Below are 11,869 nucleotides of genomic sequence, written 5' to 3'. Positions count from 1 at the left end.
TAAATAATTTTTTGATACTGAAAGTGCCAAGGGTTGAACTCGTAACCTGCCAAATGTGAAGCTCAGAGTCAGTTCTCATTAGCCAACTGACCTAAAATCGTACTTGACTTGTATGTTCCAACTTGTGGTTTTTTGTTAATCTATGTTATATTAGAACAAAATTATAAACCAGCTGTAGAATTATTGACTTAATTAATTATAATTATTTTTAATTTTAATATTATTTTTTTGTGCTTGCATTATTTATTGTTTTATTTTATGTTGTGCTTTCTTGTATAAGAATATAATCTAGGAAAGTAATATAGAGACTGGAAATTGAATATATTTTTTTATTTATATTTATTTCCATTATAATTCTATATTAATTGTGATTTTAATGTCAATTATGATTTTATTTTAATTAGTAAAATTAATTTAAAAAAAATATGTTTTGTTGTTGCATTTCCGTACTGTTCGAAACCCTCTCTATTAAATACTATTGTGTCTACATATAGTCACTGTCATCATAACTGACGTTAAAATCAATTTTATTAAAAAAAATATATAAATAATAATTTTCAAACATCTTTTATCTATCTTATCGAGTATTTATGAGCTTTACGAGTATTATGTACACAATGGGTGAAATGTAAAGAAATATTTATGAACTTCCAGTAAATTCTATCCAATATAAGAAGATTTATCAGATTTTATTTGTACGGATACATAATGCAAGGAATACGGATAAATGCATTAAATTTTTCAAACAGAAACACGTGTAACTTCCTTTTATTCGAACCTGATATTCACTTCGAAATTTATTTATTTATGAAAATATTATAATTTCCTCCGCAAAAATATACTTTCAAAGATGGATTTAAGCAGCTTTGCATAAATATTCGGACTGATAATGTAATGAAGTAGTAAACCTTGTAAGTGCAAATACCTCAGCATTACCACAGTTGCACAATAGAACAATTGATTTTCAGATAATTTTATATGATGTTTTCCCTCGATGGCTGCATGCGTTGGAAGATTACAAGAGGATGAAATGTAAGCAAAAGTTTTTAAATTTTTAATTGCAGAGTTGCAGATTATTTCTAAGGTGCATACGAAACTACTGAAGGTTCGCAATTGACAGGAGTGAATGCAATTTTACATAATTCGTTATTAAAAGGATTAGTATTTGCTCCAAAAGGGTGTGTGTTAAATCAACTCATGTAGAATATAACGTTTTTGCTGAAAATCTAATTAAATCCTCATATAATAAAATTAAATATTAATTAAGAATTGGATGTGAAGTACATATGTGGTGCTTATTGCTGCTGCCTTGGTTACAGGAGAACTGCTATTGTTCGTGGCACATCATGGCCAAAATGCAACGAAAATTCAACTTAATTCCGACACATTTTCACCAACAACCGGGTTTTTCCCGGGCTTCATTGCAGTGCTGCTCTTTTGTTTTGCAAATATTGAAAGTAGCAAATTGATGCTGGAAAATACGTATCGCACAAGAGAAAATGTTTTTAATTATTTCAAGTTTTAAGCAAATTCATTTTATAATTCAATGAAATTAATTTCAAATTATTTTAGCTTTTCCCATAAAGCAAAAATTTCATACAAGTATTTCAAATATTTTGTAGGAGTTTTTTATGTCAGTTTTTCAATATTGAAGAGAAAAAAATACTACGCTTTCCTTGGCGCGTGTTAAAGAAAATTCCTTGAAATTTATTTCATCATAAAAAAAATGTTTTTTTTTTTAAATTAAAAAGTGATTAATTTGCTTTGAAGAAAAAAAATAGACTCCAATTTATAGTCTTTGGAGGTTATCGTTTCCAACAAATGGCAAAAAATATATTAAATAAATTTAATGTATATAGATTTAATATTTATTTAATGCTCATATCAACAAAAAATAAAATAAATTTGATTTAAGATTATGAGATAATGTGCGATGAGTTAGGAGTTATAAGTACTCTAACACACCAACTTTATTCAATGAATTAGTATTTGAAATTATAGATTTAATAAAATGGGCACGAAGAAATTTATATCTTATATGATATATATGATATAGTCTTTATCCCTACATTTACTAAATTCTTAACCCATTTAATGATCAATGACGAAGTTAGTGCTACCAATGATGCCGCAAATCTGGCGAAATGTGAACTGCTCTATATAATACGTAATATACGATCTAGCCAAAGGTGTTGTCTCTAAGAATACTAGCTTTATTTTCGTTCCATGTTTTTCAACAGAAGTAAATTTATCTTAGTTAGTTGAAGTGGAAGGAGAAACGAATCTTTCTGAATTTGACAAGAAAGCTATTTTTATTCCAGAATTCCTCATAACAGTGGGTAGAAGAATGATCAAGTTAGAACTAGCCAGAAGCATTGACAAATGCGAATGTCCAGCCAATGCTAATGCTGGAAATATTGTTATGAGTTATAGAAAGGGACACCCAGAAGCTTAAGCCTGGCTCTGGACAAGCTTGGATATAGGCACAATAAGTATTCTGGTGTCTTTTCTTCGAGCGCCGGTAAACATATGCTACAGGAGATTTTACAGGGTAGGCTCAGCTTCGCTCTCTGTTAAAACAGATATTAGTCTAAATATTTCCGATTTGCTTCTGTGTACCAAGTCAGAGGTTCTGCATTTGGAAGATTTGGAATTGATCGATTTGATTAATATAATTAAGTTACCACTACTGTCTTAATTTCATTTCTACATATAATGCTTAGTGGTTTTCTCAGTAGCCAAGCCAAGGGCTACAATGTCCCTATATTGCAAATATAGAACCTTCAGGCTGATACATAGAAGCAAATTAGAAAAATTTACCATAAGTTAATATCTGCTCTAACGGGACAGTAGAACGAGGTGGAGCGAGTCTTAGCACACGTTACCGAATCTTTTATAGTACATGTCTATGGGTGCTGAAAGAGGATGCATCGAAGCATCTATTGTATGCATATCCAGGCTTGTCCAAAATTGTGCTTAAGCCGTTGGGCGCCTTAACGAAAGCAAACTCGACGATATTTCCAACAACCATGCGTTCGTCAATGCTGCTTTTTAAATACCCACCCTTCTAGCTACAATTAAGAGGTATGTGAAATAAAAACGAATTTCTTAGCTTATTAAGGAGGATTCGTTACTCCTTCGACTCTCGCTGCTTACCTACATACACTTAGTGGTCTATGCAAGGCAGTCCATCAACCAGTTACCCCACGTTTTCTCCAATGATAAATTTTAGAACTTGTTGAATACACAATAATATTCATTTAAGGTAACAAATAAATCTCAATTAAATTTTCTATACAATATTTAAAATAGTGAAATTAAAATATAAAGGTAAGTTCCCTCATTAAAGCAATCGAAAGTAATTCAGCAATATAAGCACATAACCAACCTAAAAGTATGCTTTGATTTGTGCACTACAGACATATTTAAAATATTCAAGTTTGTTGATAGGCAAACAAGCTTCAAGTAAACAAAAGATAAAATCTAAATTGGGGAGGAAGGAGTTTGTACCAATTTAATTTAAATTGAATATATTTCCATATAATTTATCTATACAACTGAAGTGAAAAAAAATAAATAATTAGAGATTTTATAGATAGGATAGAAGGATTGCAGTGGTTGCTGTGCAAGTACTTATTCCTTTGATAAATTAACTGACAGAAGTCAGGGGCTATAATAAGATTGGAAAGCAGTGGGATGAGTGCTCACAAAGAGCAACAAAAAGAGGATTCTAATCATCGATTCGCTTAATATGTACAACAAAATTCTGTTATTAACCTACTTGCACATAATACAGTTAAGGTTATCACAATGGAAGCTTTCGTAGCTGTTTTTCTTTCTATTCCTGCTATTGCAGATGTTGGTGCTGGTGTTGCTATACATATTTATCCTGCGGTTATTTTTTGTTTATATCTCGACTGACTGTGTCATTAATATAAACATACACTGATATAGAGTAAGTTGCAGCAGCCACAAGTTGCTTCTACGCAATTTAGATATCAGACCGTTTACCTTGAAACGTTTAGAATGGAGTAAATTTGTGGTTGACTATACACAGGATTGAGGTATGTATATGGTTACGTACTTGTATATTTATGTTTATATTTGAATATTAATTAAGTTTTAAATGCCTTCGAGAAAATTCTTAGTATGGTACAGCATAAAATTTGCTTTGTTCTTAACATTTAATAGAGCTGAAGGTAAAGAAGAAGACAATGAAGACATGAAATAATGAACCAAACAAAATTTAAGTTGATGAAGTTTAAGCTGAATTAGCGTTAAGGGAACAGACATAGCATTTCTAGCACTCAAATTCTATAAAACAAAGGAGCCTAATTTTCTCCTGAGGGTGCTTAAATTATGACAAATTTTATTAAAAAACAAATTGAACTTTTTTTCTTCATAACATTTAGTGCTAAAACTGTCTTCTTTGTTTTAAGAAAACTTCAGACTGACAATTGTAATTGAAATGCGTAAATTTTAATATTAAACTCAAAACAATAATAATTTCTTAATAAAAACAATAATACAAAAATTTACATAAAATTTGTAAACAAAACAATAAAAATTAATTTTTAAATTATTAAATTATAAACTGAAGTTATTACTTTAGTAAAATGATTATTGCAATATAGTAATGTAAAAAGTTTGCTAAGATTTACTTAGAAAATAAATCTGAGAAGATTGAGTACAACTGAAGAGGTTCCTCAAATTAAGCAATTAAATTTTATAATGGTTATAAAATAAATTACCATAGCTAAAATTAATGCCTAATAAAATATTTGCAGTTTTGCAGACTTATTTTAATTACATCGTTTTTTAGAAAAGGAAAAGTTATTAAAATTTGATTTGAAACGAACAGGTAAGGAAATTATGGATTTTCGGTGTATTTTTTTAGTATCTTAAATAGAGTTTTTAAATACAGTTTTGAACTGTTATTTTTAAATAACAAACAAATATAGAGTTAATCAATCTCAGTCAGCGAACGCGGACGCAATTTAATATGGTAGAAGTTAGAAGTCATAATACAGGACAGTGGCGGAGCTAGACGAACTCTGCACGTCGGCGACATCAGAATTGCATGGCCCCCTTTATAACCTAGTAGTAAACTTTCAAGTTACATTGTTGAAAGTTTTATTGCTAATCAAATTAAAATAAACACAAATTAAATTAAATGAATTCTCCTACTTTTAGCCTAACTCAATTTTTTTTTATTATCATTATATTTTTATTATCAATTATATCATAATTGGCGCCAGCTGTTATTTTTGCTTCAGTTTTTAGAATTTCCAATGGAGATAGCATCTCAATATGATAAACATGTCATATATGTTACTTTAATTGCCTTTTGTACATTGAGAACATTAAAATAATATATTGGTATATTGTAGTTGCTTCAATGGCCTTAACAACCTGTTACCGAATTTCGGCCTGATACAGCAAGTCTTTACTGTCCCTTCTTCAGTCTCGTACGTCAAGTGCGGTTAGTGATTTCTAAACTTGATCACCCCAACAGAGACACGGTTTACCTCTATGCATTTTTCGTCAATTATTGGTTCAAATACGTTTTTTGTTAGAGAATTATCATCCATTCTCATGACATGACCAATCCAGCAAAGCCACAGTAAGTTAATTCGTTGAATTGGATCAATATCGTAAGGATCAATGTGATATAGTTGGTACAACTCATAGTTCATTCGGATGCAGTGGTCGTCGCCAACTCGTAGAGGACTTAAGATCATACAAGGAACTTTTTTTTTGAAAACTCCCAGTGCTGCTTTATCATTCTCTAAAAGCGCCTAAGCTGTGCGCCATACAGAAGCACAGGAAGGATGAGTGATCTACAGCGCGTCAGTTACGTTTGTCGCAAGAGAGCTCTACATCACTAAGCCCATACTAAGCCCATAGTAGCACCAATTGACAATGGTAATCCTTTGTCTGATTTTCAAGCTGATATAGGACATTATTGTTTGTCATGGCGTGCCCAAGAGAATTAAAATCTTTAACAGAGAGCTCTACATCACAATTGCTTACTGAGCCCAAAGTAGCTCCTATTGATATTGGTAATTCTTAGTCTGATTTTCAAGCTGACATACCACCTCGACTGCCGAGTGATTCACATTTCTACCAGTAGCCGACGTGCACTTACATACACATACGCTTTGTTTTGCCCTCATTCATCGCTAAGCTCATTTTGACAGATTGCTTTTCGATAGTAATAAAGACAAGTAAGCAGGAAGCTGGACATGTTTATAGAATATTGTGACTTTACGATGAACACATATTATGTGAATGTTTTTTTTCATGACGAAATTGATGAGATCACACGATAAGAAATTACCTTATCTGAAGCCTTGCATGGTATCAAACCATTCGAGAGACTCGATCTAACTTTGATGGATACCATCATTTGATGGATAGCTCTCTTATAGAGCTATCGAAAGCTATTTTATAATCGACAAAATGATTGTGTACGTCGACGTTATATTTGTGGGCTTTTTCCAAATTTGTCGCACCGTTATTTGGCCAATGGTGGAACAATAAAGCCACTGAGTTCCAATCATAAGCTGAAATGTGGTTTCAACTTTTCACATATTACTATTGAAATAATAGATATGACAGACATTAGTCTGATCCCGCGAGAGTTGTTGAAATCCTCGAGTCGCTTTTTTTCAAAATAAGAGAGAGAGTAAACAAATTTACTTACGATAAAGAACAAAATTTACCAACCTTTCACTTTTTTCAAGGCAGGATAGAGAGTTAAAAAATCTACTTGCGAGAAAAAAATCTAACTATTTGTAAAGAAGCTTTGGGGATATTAAGTCCTTGTACGGATACTGCGATGAATTAAAAGAAGCTTTATGCTTCAATGTGAATTAATGGATAGCAGAAGAAGTGCAAGAATACTTAATAATAAGTATTCTCATATAATCAACCACATAATTTAACAATTATAACCTATCACTAACAGGCATCACCCTCTCTCTTGAGGTTAATAATGTTTTTTTCGAAAATACATTAATCGTTGAGTGTTGCCGTATTTAAATAAAAATTATAACATAACCAACCAATTTATGTGTTAAACCACGAATTTGAGGTTTACGCGGTAGTTACGCCAGTTACACATGAAATTCACAAGAGTTCGTAATCTGTTATAAGGAAAAAAGCAACAAAATAAGAATGTATTGAATAAAAACAAATACAAATACACGTATGAGTTGGTTTGTTCATACGAATTTTGCAATACGCACACATCAAACATGAGCTTACTCCATTTTGTGGACTTTTAAAATTATGTGTTGATATTTGCATAAAAGTGAGGCGGCTTGTTCCGACCCTTCGCACTTCGTTCAGCCTGAATAATCCTGCAGCACGTACTGATACGTGTGTGCCCCTACAGTATGCCAGTGTTGCACAGCGCATTGAAATCCACTCGTACGTATGTAAGTACTAAATAGAGTAAAATAAAGTGCGCTCATACGGAAATGAACAACAGAAGAGTTTGAATGCTGTAAATATTGCATAAAAAATATACATGCGTTTATGTGTGTGTGTATGTGTATAAGTAAAGAGTATATGAAAAAACCAATACGGAAATATGGAAGAGGAAGAGGAAGGGTGTGTGTAATCCTTAAATAAAATAAAAACACACAAAACAACATAAAATTTATATCGCTTGAAATAACAATTAAAAATCAATTTTGGGTTTCATTTTTTATGCAATGCACATAATTGCGTTTATGTGTTTTCGTTTTTTGTCGTAAGAAAAATGTAAATAAAGTTTAAAAAAAATGGTGACACAGAGCACACATATACGCTGAGTGTGTGTGTGCATGCGAAAAGACCATATGAAGGTCGTTAACTGTAACAGAATAATTTATTCGTTTCGCAAGCAGACAGTGGATTCAGTGCCGCATGCGGATAGGTAGTGAAAATTCCTTTGAGGTTACAACTGGCGGTTAATCTTGTCAGAGGTCTAAAAGGCTATAGCTAAAAAAATGACCAGAGGGTACAATTTTATTACTGTCATTGAACGAAAATGTTTAAGTAAAACCTTATCGTGTCCTATATACATATACCATATGTATATAATAATTTATACAAGTTTTTGTGGAAGAGAATAAATATGTAGTATTTAAATATGGAGCCTAAATTGCTATATTAAATCTTTATGATTTTTATGATAATCACGTTTTTAAAATGAATAATAATAATTTCAACATAATTTATTGAAATTATGCACTAAATATGATATTAACCTTCTAGTTCCCAAGAATGCCTTATTGTGCCCTACAATTAAACTGCTGTCATAATGTTAACAATTACAAAATAAGTAACTTAATATTATGGGATACCCTCATATTTTAAATATATTATACAAATATATGACATGAAATCTGAATTTAATGATTTTTATTTACAAATATTGCTTATTTACTTTAAAACTATCTCTAGCGTTTTTTTCAAACAAAAAAAAGGCTGGGAACTATAGGGTTAACAAATTTTTTTCCTCTAAATATTAACATATTAGGTATGTGATCTATCATGGATACCAAAATCTTCTATCGTAAACTTTGTTCTGTTATTCTTCTATTTAACATACTATAATATATATATAATTAATATACAATTTCGTATATCAATACGAAATCAATACAAAGATTGAAATCACATGTCAACTCAATGATTGAGCCTTGTCAAATTGGCCTTCGGTGTGGTTGCTCCAACATGAACCAGATATTTATGTTGTGGCAAATCTTGGAAAAGTTTATGAACACAACATCAACACACACCATCTTTTAGTCGAGTATAAAGCAGCTTTCGATAGCACTATAAAGGATCGCATTTACGCCGCAATGTCTGCGAGACTGAAGAATGACGTTAAGCAGTACCCATAGCTCCCTCAAAGTAGGAGTCACTCCTTTTCATACCATACGAGGTTTTAGACAAGATGATTGCTTATCATATGATTTCTTTAATTTTATCATAGAAGTGATCACTTGCAAAGCCGGTTTTTATCTTAATGACAGAGTATTCTTGTGTTCAGCTCATATCTTACGTCGACGACATCGCTGCCGTTAGATTATGTGATATTACAGTTGCCTTTGTTGCTATCGAAAAGGAATCTACGAAACTGGTTTTAGCGGTAAATGAAGACAAAACGAAGTATAGTCGGGTGTTGATAAAAATGAGTGTCGCTTATCCACCGAACGGGTGACTGTTGACTATGTTTTCGAATCTCTCAAGGAATTCATTTCTCTTGGTGTCATTGTAACAAACAACAATGATTTCAACCTAAAAGAAGAATTACCATTGTCAATAGGTGATGCTATGGGCTCAGAAGAGTCCATAGTGATACAGAGCTCTCTTACGGCAGACAAAACTAATGCTCTATAGTTCGTCCACCCTATCTGTGCTTCCATTTAACGCAGAAGCTTGAATGTTGTCAGAGTATGATAAAGCAGCACTGGCAGTTTTCGAAAGAAAAGTTTCAGTTTTTTGTAAAATTTCAGTTCCTCCACAAATTGGCAATGACTACCGTATATGAACCACGAGCTGTACGAAGTTTATCACGACATTGATATAATTAGCGGCTTCGTCATGTCGTGAAAATGAATGTTGTTGCGAAGAAGGTGTTTGAAGCGATAATAAGAAGAAGAAGACGTAGCAGTAGTCTGTGAGTCTAGTTGGCTGATTAAGTTAAGGAATCACTAACCACACTTAATGTTCTAGAGTGGTGTGGAAATGCTTAAGAGACTTTTTACGTTACGCTGAAACCCGGTGTCGGTTTATTAAGACCATTTGAGAAGATGATCTGTTGTGAATTCTTAAACCCTGTATCAAAAGTTTTCTTCTTCTACATTTCTTCGTATGTACAACAATATATATAGAATTAATATACAAATCTGAATTATAAAGTATGTACTATTTTGTTATGTTTCTTCATTTTAATCATTTCTATTTATTATTATTATTATTGTTTTTTTTATTTACGACTTCTGTCACTGTTACTCCAAAAAAAAAATGCTTGTTTGTTTAATTCAAGCCATATTCATAAGCGATTTCAGTTGCCTTTTTACGCTTTTTAATGCTTTTTACTGGCTGTGTTATCCTTATTGTTGTTTATTGTTTCATCAAAGCAACATCATCTCATTTTTTTGTGTATTTAATGTTGTGGCGCCGAGCAAAGGACGCGTTAATCCTTTTTACTTCAGTGCACCACAAAATTTACAAAACAAATACCAAAATGAAAAAATAAAAATTGGCGCGGCGCATTCACTTAAAAGATGAGAAAAAACCTACTCAATAAAAAACAAGTGTCTTTTTAATCAAGTTGGTTTCTAGCTAATGAACTTGGTTTACAAAAAACCACAAAAACCAAAAAAGGGGCGAGTAAGATACTTTATCGGAAAGATGTTTTGACGAGCCGAGCACTCAGAAAAGTTAATTAAATTTTAGCTTTAACAAAAGCTTATAAAGAACATAATATGAAATATGTAAATAAATTATTTTTTTGTTTAATTGAAATATTTAAGCTTGTGTTTACATAAATTTGAATCAATTATAAAAATTAATATTTATATTTACAATATTTTGTATAATGTGTTTATGACCTTGTTTACTCAGGAGTATAGTTTGAGGTTTGTCGTCTGTCCTGCTGTGTGTGCACAGTGGTTATAATTAAAGAGTTTATTGCTCAAAATTTTAGCAATTTTGAAATGAAATGATTTTGCTTTGTTTTTTGTTTTTTTTTTTAATTAAATTTATTAAGTTTTTTTTAACAATTTTAATATAAAAACTACAGACTTACTCGGGGAGGTATGCAGATCTGAGATCAATTATCACTTAGTGATAAACAATAATCAAGTCAAGGCGTAAAGAGAGGTTTTGAAGATACCTCGAGTTAATAAAGAGTTAAAGTGCTCAAGTGCACTGGCTCCAATAGCTTCAACATAATAATATAAACAGTAAAGAAAATGTTTGTTAAATAAATCCCTTCAATTAATTTAATAATACCTTAGTTATTTCTCAAGTTAAGCACTTTGATTTGTGTAATTGCCAAATGAACTATGCATTCAAACAATTCAAAACGCTGAAATTAGTTCGGTATATGTTAAACCGAAAGGGCTAAATAAGTATTGAGATACCAATAGACCAAGCAAATGTAGATCAGTTCTGACTCACATCCAAAATAATGCCATCAATTCCTATATCACCTCAAATATATGAAAGACTGGTAGAATAATCCCTTTCTTAAAGTCGCGGAAATCGGCAGATAAAGAAAAATTGTACATACCGATCTCTTTGTTGTCTTCAATAGCCATAGTTTTGAAGCCTTTGGTACTAAAACACATACCGCCGCATAGCACTTTGTGAGATTACAACCCAAATCTCTAATGATCTCACCCAAAGTTGTACTTCGGAATACCAAGTACTGGTTGGCTTTGTCCTAGCAAAGGCGCTGGATTATATATCGCTGAAACGACTCGATCGATAATCTTATAGAAAACTATCATATAGGTAGATCGTCCCTCTATGATTTTAGAGCTCAGATGTCGAAAGCCTGGAAATTGAAACAAAGTGTCCCCCAGGGCAGTGTTCTTTAATTAATACGCTTTAATATTTACATGTTCAAACTCCTTAAGGGAGTCAGCGTCATATCGTGTGCTGAGAATGAGAAAATTTTAGCCAGAACACCATTTCATTGTGCAGCTATATAAATGTATTTCTTCATTTTTTGGTGATGGAAGTTTTTACTAATTACTAACGAAATCTTCAACCACACTATTTACTTCCTTCATCAAAGAAGTATATTTGGTTTAATATTGGTGAATACAAGAATCCTATTACCACCAAACCTATAATCCTG

The sequence above is a fragment of the Teleopsis dalmanni genome, chromosome 1 (assembly GCF_002237135.1).
Source record: "Teleopsis dalmanni isolate 2A chromosome 1, ASM223713v2, whole genome shotgun sequence".
Classification (NCBI taxonomy): Eukaryota; Metazoa; Arthropoda; class Insecta; order Diptera; family Diopsidae; genus Teleopsis; species Teleopsis dalmanni.
Note: the sequence above shows the minus strand (reverse complement) of the source record.